At 37.1% G+C, this 14,991-nt stretch overlaps 1 pseudogene; it reads right to left on the reverse strand.

Moving 5' to 3' along the window:
- Positions 1-9,173: 9,173 nt before the first annotated feature.
- On the reverse strand, positions 9,174-13,843 carry LOC148655482 (uncharacterized; annotated as a pseudogene).
- Positions 13,844-14,991: the final 1,148 nt, after the last annotated feature.

Raw genomic sequence — 14,991 nt, forward strand, 5'->3', positions numbered from 1 at the left:
ATTACATTTGTTTCTCCTAAACAGTGCTGACACTGTATACTGTTTTTGTGCAGCTGTGAAGCAGTCATGCAAGCTTAAACACCTGAAATGTAATCTGTTTGATTTTGTTTTTAAAGTAAACCATCTTTTATTCTATAAAGGATAGCACAGGTCACAGGTGACTTTTTTTAAGATTAGCAGCAACACAACAAAACAGGAACATTGATGACAGAATAATCAGCAGACATGTCTTGAAACAGAGGATTATGAGAGTTTAAAACTAGTGGTTGATGCTGAGGCTTGTGCTACTTAAAGAGTTAGATGTTATGTATTTATAGTTACTAGCAATGAAACAGAGGAGCATGATGAAATGGCCTCATCTCGTTTTAAGCCATTTTCATGTTCTAATTATTGGGATCTTCTATCTAAAGATATTTTAGCATATTTCATCAATAGGCTCAATGTGCTACTGATGTTTGTCATTAAAATTTTCATTTATTTCTTTATTTTCTCTTTCATTTTGCATTACTTGGCCCCCATTTCACCAAATCAGCCTAATAGTGACCAGCCTATAGTGAACTACAGCTCACCATGAGAGACAAAGTGCTTTCTTGTATGACAATATTATAACATCCTTAAGACAAAAAACACAGCACAATTATGTTTTGCCTGATACCATTCATACATAGTTTTCAAAATTACAATTCCTGAACCTGTTGATGGTAAACATTTTCCTAGATGAAAAACATTCCAAAAAACTTTAAACTATCTTGAAGAGTTAATCGCTTTCAACTGGAACAATAAATTATTCTTTAATGTAACAAAACCACATTCTAGGTTTTAATCTGACAAGGCCATAAGCAAGTGTCATTAAGAGAGATTAAGACTAAGATGTTCCTTATGATCTTGGGTGACTAAGCAAGAATACGAATTCAGATCTTATTCTGGGATATAAAACTGAAAAGGATTTGCACATTTCTCAGATCCAGACTACTTTTTCACCAGAGAGACAGCTTTTTGGAGTCTCTCAGTGTGTTCCTAGAAGTGTGGGAGAAATTCCTTTAGTTTTCTGTTTGGAAAGAAAAAGAAGCCACAGTTTCTTTAAATTAAGATGTGTGGGCAGAACTGTACTGGACATGTGGAGATGATAGAAGAAATACAGTCAATCAGCAGAATGCAATCCACAACAAAGTAATATTTCTGAAAGAGCACTGAAAAGAAAATTGCTCTGTACTCTTTCACATTAAATGGACAGTCAGGAAAGAACATCTTTGAAGTATTTTCCAATTAGAAAGCAATATGAAATGCTTAAGACATGGAATACTTCATATCTGCCAGAGACAGTTATAGTTTTATTGATATACCTTGTATATATTTTTGTATTTTTAATATTGCAGAACTAGCCTGAAGCTTAAGAACATTTTTTACTTGCTGGTATGTATTTTCATAATGTTTCTGACACATACTGAACAAAGCCATTGCTCAATTGTTCTGTTGAGATGCTTGCAGAAAGGGCTACTGGAGGACAGATAAGCTACAGCATATTTACTACATGAATATGTGGAGGGATATGAAGCCACTCTCCTTCCTCCTGTTATTTTTTTTATTATTTATTTTTGTATGAAATCAAATGTTGTAAAAATAACAAGGTTAATGATAATCAAACATCCCTGCTTTCAATTTGGGAACTTGCCAAAAGAAATAATGAAAAATCATTAAATGTTCAGCATAATTATTAATTATTATCTCATGATAATTTTATCTTGTATGCTTTACTTACATATTTCAAAATTGTTATATTGATTTGATAAAATATGTAACTTTACAAATACAAACTTCCATCCAATAAAAACACACAGACCCTTAACCGCATGTATGACTTCCTTGCTTAAGATCAGTCTGAGAACAGGAGATTTATAAGCTTCCCAAACCTGCTAAAAATACTTTTGGAAGGAAATGTAGTGTTAAGATAAATACATCTAATGCATCAGACTCTATCCAACCCTCTAATTTAATGACTATTCTCAGAAGTAGTGGGGGGAAGTGTCGTTCACTGAACTACAGCTGATACAACAACAAAACAATTGGAGCTCTTTTCTTTTTAACCCCAAATGTATAACTAGTCACTTGTAGACTGTTTGTATTAAGATATATTTTATCCGCAAATGTTTTAACAAAATAAGATAGCTGTGCCAAACTTTCCATTATGACCTTTATTTTGTTTTTATGAGTTACTGTATGTGAAACTGATGCACTATACTAAAAACTAAAAAGCAGCAGTCTGACAATATAATATATATAGTTTTCAAAGATGATACAAGTAAAGTAATGCACAAACACTTAATAGCTGTTTTTCTCACTCTTTACAAACTAAGTGAATTCCAGATTAATTAAAACTTTAGCTTTGCATTAGCAGCATGCCAAATGAAGATCACATTGACTTATACTTAAATAAATCTCCCTGGCTGTTTTGAGGTCAAAGACTTTGATCCATGTACTGCTTATAATACTGTAAACCTGGGCTTTCAAACAGCTTATGTTAAGATACTTTAAAGGTTATCAATAAAATGTATTGATATTTTACCTACTTGTAAGCATCTCCAAATGATTGTAACATTTTATTTCCAAAAGCAAGATCACATTCTATGATGTGATTTGGTCCTTAAAGGAAGATTAAGTGTCCATAAACTCCAAAATGTAAATCTATGTATAATTTATACTTCTTTTTAAAATCCCCTAGAATTAATTTAACCAAACATTGAGTAATATTAAAACATATGGGGATCTTGACAAGTAAGAAAATGTATTTAATGTGATTTAATATCATAGATATAGAAATTAATGGTCCCTGATGGAGATGAAAGCCAGATATGCATACCAGAAGTAAAGAATAATTGTCAGAGAAGCATTATGTATGCTACAGCAGATGATACAATACGTAAATCAGTGCAAAGAAACTTTGCTCTTCCTATTACACAGTACATAATACAGAAAATGCTTTTGAACCTTAAATATAAATACAGGGATTAAAATAGGGGCAGAGCGATGGCACTGTGGCTAAGGATCTGTGGGTTGAAGGTTGCCGGTTCAAATCCTGCAGAATCCTACTCTGTTGGGCCCGTGAGCAAGGCCCTTAACCCCAACTCCTCCAGGGGTACTGTACAATGGCTGACCCTGTGCTCTGACCCCAAGCTTCTCTCCCTGTCTGTGTGTCTCATGGAGAGGAAGCTGGAGTATGCAAAAAAACAAAACAAATTCCTAATGCAAGAAATTGTATATGGCTAATAAAGTGATCTCTTATAATTTTCTACCATGATACCAGTCTAATTCTAAATAACCAAAAATGTTTATATTTAATAATTAAGTGTTTTAATATGGAATGGTGTATGAAGTAGAAAACAAATCTAATAATCAGTGTATGTGAAAAAAAGTGACCCCCCTAGTTAGGTTAGGGTAATGAGAATCAGGTGATGAAATAATTGGGTAACAAATAAACGAGGATTGAGCTTGGGCTTCTCTGTCCCATAAAATGGTTGGAAATGTTGTGTCTGGTCTTTAGTTACAGGTTATAGACAACACATCATTGTACAATCAAAAGAGCTTTCAGAGTACCTAGAAAAAGAGCAACTGATACTCCTTAGTTTAGAGAGGGAGAGACTTTACAAAGGGAAAATATTCAGGATCACAGTAACCCTACCCGTAAGCATTCATCCTGCCAAGATGTCCCCAAGAGCAACCAACAAAATGATTCAGGAAGTCACAAAGTACTCCTGATTAACAGCTAAGGATCTGTTTAGATGGATGTGCTGCTCTCGCTATGGTAAATGTCAGTGTTCATATCTCAACCATCAGGAAACAACTAAACAGAAATGGTTTTCAAAAGGAGGATAGGTAGGATGAAACAATTGCTCCCTAAAAAAAACATTGCTGTCCATCTCAATTTTGCAGACAGCACCTGGATATTTCACAAGATTATCAGAAGAACGTTCACTGGCCAGAGTAATAACATAAACTTGAAATATGATTTTTGTAATACAGGCTTCTGTTGTAAGACCCTCATCCTGACTTCAAGCACAGTGGTGGGAGTTTCATGGCTGTGGGCTGCCTTGCTGCCTCAGGACCTTGATGGATTGCCATGATTGATGGAACTATGAATTAGACGTTGTACCTGCAGAAAATGTTAGGCCATTCCTTTGTCAGCTGATGAAACTGGGTCATGAAGCAAGAAAATAATCCTCAACATATTGTACAAGCAGATGTACAATACAATGGCCGAAGAATAAATGTCACATTTTGTATTATCCAAATCAATGTCACACCTACACCCCTTTGAAATGTTATGGCAGGACATACAGGAAACCGTCACCAATTCTAAGCAGTTCTGTAAAGAAGAATGTGCCATAATTCCCAAATGACGATTACAACAGTTACAGAAAATAGCTAGTTGAAATCATTACTGGTCACAGAAGTGCCACCAGCACCACCAGTAACTATAAGTAAGCGTTCACATGCTTATTCACATGAGGATATTCGCTCTTGAATCGTTTTCTTAATTAAATAATCAGAATATATCTTATGTCTTTGTGTTATGTATTCAAATTTAATACATTTAATAATACATCATCTTAATCTTATATTAAACTTTTCATGAAGATCTAATTATGTTTCAGGACTAAAATATACAAAATATAGACCAACCTAGGGGGTTCAAAAACTCTTTCTTGGCATTGTAGATAAGGATACAAATAATTGGACTTTTAAGGACATTACAGTTAGGACAATAAAGAGTGATTTAGATAAGATTCAGAATTTGCCAGCTCAGACCTGCAGAGTGCACAATGAGTAGCACAGTCACATAATCTTTAATACGAATAGAGGTCTTCTTATTAAACTGTGTGAGTAGAACAGGATACTTTTAGATTTCACACAGGCACTCGTTCAGTGATTTAGATGGTACAATATGGTCTGTGTTGTCACCAATGTGTCAACTACTGTTCTGATTTCTAAAGCTGCCACCTACAATTATGATACGATTCTTTAGAGGTGTAATATCATAATTTCTTTGCCAGTGGGAAAAAAAATCACTTCAGATGTAAAGCATTGTAATGCATCTCAAGCTGAAACAATGTATTTTAATATTAAAGAAAAAAACAGTGATTAGATTCACAATTGGCAAACTTAACATTATTTTATCTCAATCATTAAAAGTCATTAAAGCAAATGTTTTTTTCAGTAGACCACTTTTTCTTTCATGTTCTCCATCTAAACATTGTTAAAAAATTTCTAACATTTATTAATGTGTTAAATTTGTTTTGATTCTGAAGGATCAAAAAGTGTTGTTTTTTTTTGTGGTAGCGATGTACAGTACCAGCAGTCCCACTACAGAGTGATGAGGCAGTGAGAAATTGCTTCACCAATTTATTCTTACTCTTAGAAATTGTGCATTGGGATCTTTAATGACTAATTATTTACCTCTTACAGCACATACCTGGACACTGGTCCAGAAGGAAAGGTTTCACCCACTGGTCCACCAACTGGACTTACAACTTCAACCTCGTTTTATTTAGAGCACATACTTCACTATACAGAACTCTATGCAATCTGTCCTCAACTTGCGAATTAAGAACTTTCTTCTGGACTAATTAGCTCTTGATTTGTGACTAGTTTCTGAAGAACAGATGCAGGCGGTAATGACAATGTCACAGGCACTACAAGAATGAGTGTTTTTCCATCCACATCCAATGGGTCATATTTCAACTATCACACCTGAATGACGATATTTCTGTAACTTACTAATTCAGTACATGGTTGATGCCGATTACAAATTTCAATCAACCTTTCAGGCCTCACATAGACAACTGAAATTGATTAGTTTGTTATTAAGAACTTGGCTCAGAGGACGCATGGTTCCCCAGGAGCCTGATTGGGAATCAATGTCGTAGAGGTCTTCTATCCTATAGTGCCAAAGCTCAGTCTCGCTGTATTATAATAGTATGCTTATTTTTAAGTATGGTTATGATTAAAATGATTCATTAATTCTATTCTCATTCCAGAAGATCAAACAGTTTTTATATTCTGTCAGAGCAACAGAGAGAATTGTATATGGGTTGTTTAAACTGATCTAGTGTGTTTTGAGAAACATTTCATACTAAGACCACAGACCTTGCAATTACCAAACTGAATATATCCTTGCCAATACTTGCCAATCTTTAGACATTTTTCTGTTTCTTATTAAAAAATGAATATCAGAATATGATCATGCCAACAGTATAGGATTTCAACAGTAGGCTGGTTTTATACTGCCTTATGCACAATGCGCTTGTCACAAATTTCCATTGCATATCTGCACTATTCTCCATATTTTATTTACAAAATATACAGGTAAAATATAAGATGCATTTCATTTTTTATTCATGAAAAAATAAAAACAAATACCCCTATCACTTTATGCTACTAAAATGTTTATACATCAGTGATTGACAGGGCTGCAGTTGTATTCCAGACATGGACTGTAGTCTATTTTCAGGAGCATTTCTCCTGTTTTCCATGTTGGATTCAGATGCACATCACATGCATATAAACAGAATTACACTTTATGTGTCCACAGGACCTAACATTTTTATGACAAACCATTTATGATGACATCCATTTATTCCAAGAAATGACAATCATGAATGATGCATACGTTTAGCTTTACCACTTTCCAATGAGTGTAAAGTGTCATTAAAGCAGATAAGTATATTGAACATATTCACCTTTCAGAAACTAACTTAACTGTTAGAGCTTTTTATGTTATATATTCAATGAATAACCCCAAGCTCGAGTTTTAACCTTACTATACTGGGTGTCATAGATGGAGCAAAAGTATATGCAGAACTGTTGAATAACAGTGAGTAAAGCCTTGATATCACTGTCAACAGTAACAGTGAAACTAAACCCTTGACAGCAGAAAAAAAATCTCATTAATTCAGGCAAGATAATTAAATGTGGCAATTATAAAAATTGAGTCCAAGGATTAAGGTCAGTGTATATCCCAGAATGTTACTTGTACCTTGGTGTTTGTAAACAATTTGAAAGCATGCAAAAATAAGTAAATATTTCTGCATTTCTCTTGCTGGTAGGGCATTAGAGACTCTACTTTCCTGACTTGGAACAGAAATTCATATTCTTGCCTTGGACAGATGAGCTTTACTCAAATAATTAATATTCATGATGTCTGTGCTTAGTGCTTTAATGAGTAATGCCATGTGCACTTAGAAATCTTATTTAGAAATTCCACTAGTTTCAGATGTAGCAGATTGAGTATTAGGCATTCCTGGAACACATCATATGAACAGAGCACTCTAAAATGTTTACATTCAATGGGGTGGGGAGCTCCCGTATTCTATTTTATCTGGTTGCTAAAAGCTAATCTATAAATAATACTAATTCTTTACATTTATAAAGTGCTTTTCACATAGAAGGGGACCCACTTCTTTCACCTCTGAAAAGCCACTATAACCTTGGTTACACATGCGAGTAGCTCATGTGCCAGGAGCCCTACTACACTATTACAGATTAGGAGGGGAACTGAGAAATTAAAATGGCAGCACAGGTTCCCTACTCACTGCACAGGGGTAGAGGGCCAGCTTCTGGTCCACCAACACCACTCACTGTGGCAACCAGGACTTCTTTGGGGGACATTTATCAGAGACTCTTTTGGCCATTCCATGTAAAAAGCAGGGAATCAGCTTCAACTAAACGGCTCAGGTAGTTTGTTCTTACCAACACCTTATTCTTACAATCTTTCTATGTAAAAAAATGCTTCCTGTCCTCAGTTTCTAAGGTAAAAGAATTGCCTCCAGTACTTAGTTTTGTATTTGTGTTTATCGGTTCATGTTTCACTGTAGATTCTCAAATCCAAGTGGCTGACTTTTTATGTACTCTTGAGGATTGTGAATACCAGAATCTGTTCCCCTCATAATCCTCACTTTTCATTACTTAAAAGCTTCAGTTATTTTAGCTTGCCAAAATACAAACTTTTTCTAAGCCTGGGAATATATCTGGTTGCTCTAAAACCATGATAACTATCCTCTCCTACCATACATACGATGATTTCGTTTAGTTCTAATTGTTTCAATAAACTTACATGTACCAGAAAATTTATCAATCTAATTTCTAGGTTTAGTTTTTCTATACTTTTAATAGATGGGCACTACATCAGCCAATTTTCCTGTGAGAAAGAGCTGGAAGCAGATGTGAATGATTATAAATAACATTTCTCATCATCAACTTTCTAAAAACCACTATGTGATTATTTTTATGAGGGTTAATGTTTTATATCTTCAACATGAACTTATACTGAATGTGTACTGTATATACAGTCCCTTGCAAAAGTATTTTCACAAGATTTTTATATTAAAAAAAATAATAATTTAATACCTGAATGCTCAAACTAAAGATGTCTGAGATTAAGATGTTACCGTTATTTTCAGCACAAATATGAATGCAAATGTACATAAAAAAGGTTACAAATGAGAGGATGCCATTCAGCTCATCTAGGTAGTACCTGATTGGCCCAAGAATCTCATCAAGATGTTTCTTGGAGGAAATATAGTATGTGAAAACTGTACAAGGTTCCGAATACTTTTTACAAGACACTGTTTATTCTTATGTATATTATAAGTGTTTAATACATACCTGTATGCACATCCAGTCTTCTTTATTTGTTGGGAATAAGTTCTCAAACTGCTGGAGAATAATGAAAAATACCTATACTAGAAAACAAAAATGTTCTTATAATACATAAACAATTTGTATAACTAATACACCATGAAAAAGCAGCATAAATATGCTATATAACAAAATAATGGGACAGAAAATAAACTGCACAATTTTATATTGTAAAGGAACATTCCAAAAATGAACATAAAGCTGAACATAAAGACGTCTAACATGACATCTGTGCTCAAGAGCCATGTAATTGATAATCACATCTTAAACATTCTGATAGTGTTTCTTGCTTTGGCCATGATTTGTTCTAGTCACTGCCATAGTTATTCTTTCCCTGTCCCCAGACTATCCTGTTTAGCAACACGTGGAAGTTGTCTCTAGGTAGGTCTGTGAAATGACTCACAGTTTGGAAAAAAATCTTCCAAACAAGAAAATGTCTTAAACCCAATTTTAATTGAATTTAGGATTCAATCAGAAAACACATTCCACCACATTTTAATGTTTTGATTATACTACATCACAGGGTTATGGTTTGACAGAAGTTTGCTTGCAGACTTTATTTTAACAACAGTATTTAAAAACATGACACCATCAGTTCCAATAATTAAGAGTGTACATATTCATGGGTAATAGTTTCCATAACTGTAATATTTTCATGCATAAATGAGTGTATGAGTCATAAAGGCTACTTTGGGGATACTGTGTTTGCAATACAGAAAAGAAAGAATGTGGATACACATTACAAAAATCAATATTTGAATAGCATTTGCATTTACTGCACCAAATGCCACATACTGTACACATTTGAAAACTGCTGCTGTTGGGAGACATTGGTGCTGCTCTAAAGGCCCTCTGAATAATACGGTGGCTATCGCTTGCAGTGTCAGTTTGACAGGACCAGGGAGACATTAAGAATGTTTAAAGTTAAAGTGGTGCTTCTCAGTAGTGATGCTGATTTTTTTACATGTACATTGGCGTGTGGATCCATCTTTTGAAAGTGCACTACAGAACTCAGTTGTGTAAAAGTAACATGAGACATTAAAAATTAACAACTGCAACTTATCGGTGTTTGTGTTACAGACAGCTATATCATGGTAGAGTGAGTACGAGTAGACACCCATCCATCCACGTTCTAATGGCTTTAACTAATACAGGCTCATGAAATGCAGGAGCCTTCTTGGTAAGAAACAGGTGCAAGGCACAAAACTGGACAGGACGCACATACAGGACACACACTCACACCAGGGCCAATTTTCCCAGAAGTCCATTAACCTAACAGCATGTCTTTGGACTGTGGAATGAAACTGGAGCGCCTGGAAGAAACACACAGAGAACATACAAATTCCACACAGGTCTGGAATCAAACTCAGGGCCTCAGTGATGCGAAGAGGCTATACCAACCACTGTGCCACCAATAACTGTGACACCAACTAAAAAATAGTGGACATATGCACCCCAAATGATTAAACTAAAGACAGAAACAGGCCCCAAAGGAAGAAAAAATACAGCAGTTGATAATGATAACCTCACCAGGCATCACAGTTTTGCTTTAGTCCAACACCTAAAAAACAGTTAAAACTTGGAAGTTCAAGACTACAGTGTCATCACATCCAGATACCAATATCTTTCAGGAGACACAGACACCAAAACCACAGGAAAAAGAAGACAGTGGCTGTTCAAGACCTTGTATTCTTAGTAACACTGCAATGGAGATATAGCCAGGATCTAGGGTCAACAACAGTCTTTCTTGAGCCAAGGTGCCCAGCAATGTTCAAAGAATACACAAGCAACCAGCAAATGCAGGTGAAAAGTCAAATGTTTTCCATGTTGGGAAAAATACACTGACAAAGAGTACATGTTTAATACAAAATAAATTCAAAAGTATTCTGGAATAAGGCTGAAGAGCAGGACAAAATTAGTCTTCTCAAAGTTCTTAACTGCACAATGCAAAAGTGAAAAACTGCAAATGTTTTTTAAGTAATGACTGAGGCCATGATGTGCTGAAAAGGGCTACAGCCTTCTTGGCAAAGGCTATTTGTATAATAGACATGATAGATTACATACAGTATGCATTAAAGTCTATAGCCATCGGCTAAGGAGAAAGAGCTTAAGAGAAATTCCAAAATATTTAATTCGGAATGGAAGATAGGAAAATCCAAAGTAAAATCTGCAAGGGAGACAGAAGGTAGAGTCAAAGAGAGCCCAAGGGAAAAACAAAACATCAAAGAACCAGGTAAATAAGTGCTTATACCGAATTGCTAGGTTATTAGGAACAGAATTCAAGAGATAGAAGTTAATGCATTAGGAAATGATTACAACATAATTGGAATCACTGAAACATGGCTAACAGACTGATGGTGATGAATACAAACTTATTGGATGCACAGACCTACAGAGAGACAGTAAAGATGGAAGAGGTAAAAGTGAAATACCAAGTAAATTGAGTATTGTGGGAAAAAAATTGAACCTAGATGCATACAGGGTTTCAGAAACTATAGATCTGCCTAATAAAAAAATAAAACTGCATTTTGTTTGGAATTTTCTACAGACAAATACTCATAATGCCTTAAAATGCAGTAATCATTTACCAAGGATGTATGCATAAAAGATGTATTATGGGAAATTTTAATATTCCTCACACTGATAAAAACCAATAGAGACATCAACAACTGAAACTGAAATGGTAGTCATGCTATCTGGTTTTGTTGTCATAGAACAGTGTCGATTGAGTCTTTCCTGATGGTTAGAGAACTATTATAGAACTGTGACCCTAATATAGCATACAGTGAAATATATTAACTATTAAAAAGAAGTTCAGCACTTTTATGCATATGGTTTAGCATGGTTTTGGAAATTACTTAAAACTCCTTGACTTGTCCATTTATTGAGCATTTAAGACTGATCATGATACACTTGAGTAACTACTACAGAAGGACTAAAGTTCACGAGAGCTGATTAGGCATAGGTGACTCACCATGCTGTCAAACCTAGTGAAAAAAAAAGAAAAACAGAAAAAAACAAGAGAAATACACAAAAACGTTATTATTGCTGAACTCACCAACACTGGAGACAAGTATCCATTTAGTACTGAATCAAGACTTTGAGTAGAGTGATGTCAGTATGGTACAAATGTGTAGAACAATGAATTAATTGTTCTGCACAACAAGCCAATCTAACTTTCTAGCTGCTACAGAACATCTCTCGTATTGACTACAAACAGATTTTGGCAGGTTCCACTTGTCAGCACGCCCATCTCGCCCATCTCCATTTAGCGCGGTCATAGATGTGTTCCGGGGCGACGTTCACTTTCCGCATGTATTCAGTAATCCGATCCATCCACCGCTTCTTGGGCTGCCTCGCGGCCATTGACCCTGCAGGCTCAGTCTCATCGCTGTCCTTGCCACTGTGTGCTCGCCACTTCTCATCACATGTCCATATCATCGCAGTCTTCCTTCTCGCATCTTCTCCGTTATTGGCACCACCCCCATGCGTCGACGGACAATGTCATTGAGGACGTGGTCAAATCTTGTTAGGCCGAGACACCACCGGATCATCCTAATTTCCATGACATGAAGGACCTACTTGTGCCTGGAACTTGCTGGCCAGCATTCTGATCCATACAGAGTGACAGGGCGGACAACGGTCTTGTAAACTTTGGCCTTCAGTCGGATTGGCATCCGGCAATCGCAGAGAACGCCGGTGACCTGGCGCCACTTCATCCACGCCGCGTTCACTCGGGCCCTGGTGTCTGGGAGGGTGTCGCTGTTGCTGCTGCTGATGGAGCCAAGGTATTTAAACTGCGTAACCTTCTTGAGATCTTCACCGCTGATGCTGATAGTTCCATCCGTTTGAGGACTGCACTCCATGTACTTAGTCTGTTTGGTGTTCAGCCGCATTCCTTGCTCGTCCAGTCGGATCTTCCATCTCTGCATTTGGTGTTGGAGCTCTTGTGTAATCACAAGGCGTGCCAGATGAACTCATGTGGGACCTGATCAAACGCTTCTCCAAATCCAGGAATGCCATGTGGACGGACTTGTTCTTCTCCTGGTGCTTCTCCAAGAGCAACCGGGCAGTGTGGATGGCGTCTGTCGTCCCACACCCTTTGACAAAGCCACATTGGTTTAATGTGACACTGATCGTCTTGCGGAGTCTGGCAACGAGGACCCGCTCAAAGATCTTCATCACATGGCACAGAAGGCGAATTGGTCGGTAATTTAAGCACTCCATGACGTCACCTTTGCCCTTCCAGATGGGCACCGTGGTGCTGGTTGCCCAAATCGGTGGGACTGCGCCTTCGACGGTGATTCGGTTGAAGAGGCTCACGAGAATGTTGGCTCCTTGATGGCCGAGGATTTTCCACACCTCAGCTGGGATATCGTAGGGTCCAGTCTCCTTGCCATTCCTCATCTTCTTGATGGCAGCTTCAACTTCCACGGTGGTGAGGGTCCAAGGATGGGGTCAGCGCTTTGAATTGGTGGGTGGGGAAGTTGTTCATTGCAGATCCTCGAGAAGTGGTCGTTCCAACGCCGAAGGATGGCAGGCGGGTCTCCCGGGACCTGGTGGTCGTCGTCCTTGAATTGCCTTACTTGGCCGATATCCAGTGTTGAGCTGTGGTTTTTTGCTGGCTAGACGATAGATCTTATTTGCTTCATCAGAAGTGTCCAATTCTTCATACAGCCGGTCACAATGCGCGGTCTTCGCCACAGCCACTGCCCGCTTCGCTGCTGACTCGAGGGTCTTGTAATGTTGGTAGTCCAGGTCGTTGCGAGATTGGAGCCACGTCTTGAATGCCATCTTCTTCTCCTTGATGACTCTCTGCACTTCTTTGTTCCACCACCATATTTGCCACATTAATCAAGTTCTGGGACCTCACCTCAAGGCCAACACAAATCCTTGTTTTGCTCATGTACTAACAGTATTCTTGCAAGGTGAGAATTATTCACTGGGTGACCTACTAGCCAGACTATATTGAATATTTGTGGGATGATACGTGGCAGACAGAAACAGAAAACGGGCACATGCTTAAGCAATGTCTATGACAGGAACTGAACAGAATCTCAGTAGACAACATCAGCACTTGGTGCAAAGCATAGAATGCTCTTATACAGTTTATATTGCTTTAGGGGTGGAGAGGTGGCTCTGTGGCTCAGGATCTGCGCCTCTGGCTGGAAAGTTGCCAGTTTGTATCCCACAGCCGGCTGAGGAATCCTACTCTGCTCGGCCCCTGAGCAAGGCCCTTAACCCCAAATGCTCCAGGGGGCCCCATATAAATGGCTGACCCTGCGCTCTGACCCAAAGCTTCTTTCTCCCCATCTGTGCGTCTCATGGAGAGCAAGTTGGGGTATGCAAAAAGACAAATTCCTAATGTAATAATTTGTATATGGCTAATAAAGCAATCCTATCTTATCTTAGGTGATAGTTACACATGTTACTAGCTTGTGACTTCCACAGCAGGCCTCTGTTGACAACAAATAGTAGTCAACATAATGAATTTATTATGCGAGCTCTGACAATAAAAGGAACTTGTCATGATATATTTATTAATTTGCTGGGCTCAAAGTCATTGATGTTTCTTTTGATGCTATTTATTTTAAAACTGTACAATAGAGAACAAAACAAAGATTTACATCTTTAGAAAAACAACTATGAAGGAATGAGAAAGTTAGCACAATGTCATAGCATAGATGTGGAACCTGTGGAAAATGGATGGTAATTGTTTAAGAATATTCTGTTTCAATCAAAGAACAGATTAATTAAATTCAAACAGTAAGAAAATTAAATTAAACAAAGCATGGTCACAAACACTTTAATAAAATACAAAATATGATGAGAAAGAAAGCACATTAGAAAAGGATTGAAAAACAAAATCCTTTTAAAGAAAATCAATATCACGAACTGCAAGCTTAGGAAAAAAGGAAAGGGATATTAGGCAGGGAAAGGGAGAAAGAAAATATTGCAATGGAAGACAACATATTTTAATCTTTGTAATACAAGAACAAATGAACAATGGGGGATGAAGCGTCTCAGATTATAATGGAAAACTTTCAGAAGATAGAGATCTGAGGTATTACACACTAATATTGCATCCTGGTGTTTACTAAATCTTTTACATGCCTCAAGTAGAGAAAAGAGAATGAACTATTAAAGAAAATAATTGGCATTAAACAATACAAGCATAAAGATGTAGAAGTGTTACGGTACTAAAAGTGCTCAACACACCAGGGCCTAGTTATATTCTACCAATTCACTTAAGGAAATGTGATGTACTTTACAGGCCACTACCAAATCTCTTCCAAGTCA

The sequence above is a fragment of the Lepisosteus platostomus genome, chromosome 8 (assembly GCF_059453375.1).
Source record: "Lepisosteus platostomus isolate fLepPlt1 chromosome 8, fLepPlt1.hap1, whole genome shotgun sequence".
Classification (NCBI taxonomy): Eukaryota; Metazoa; Chordata; class Actinopteri; order Semionotiformes; family Lepisosteidae; genus Lepisosteus; species Lepisosteus platostomus.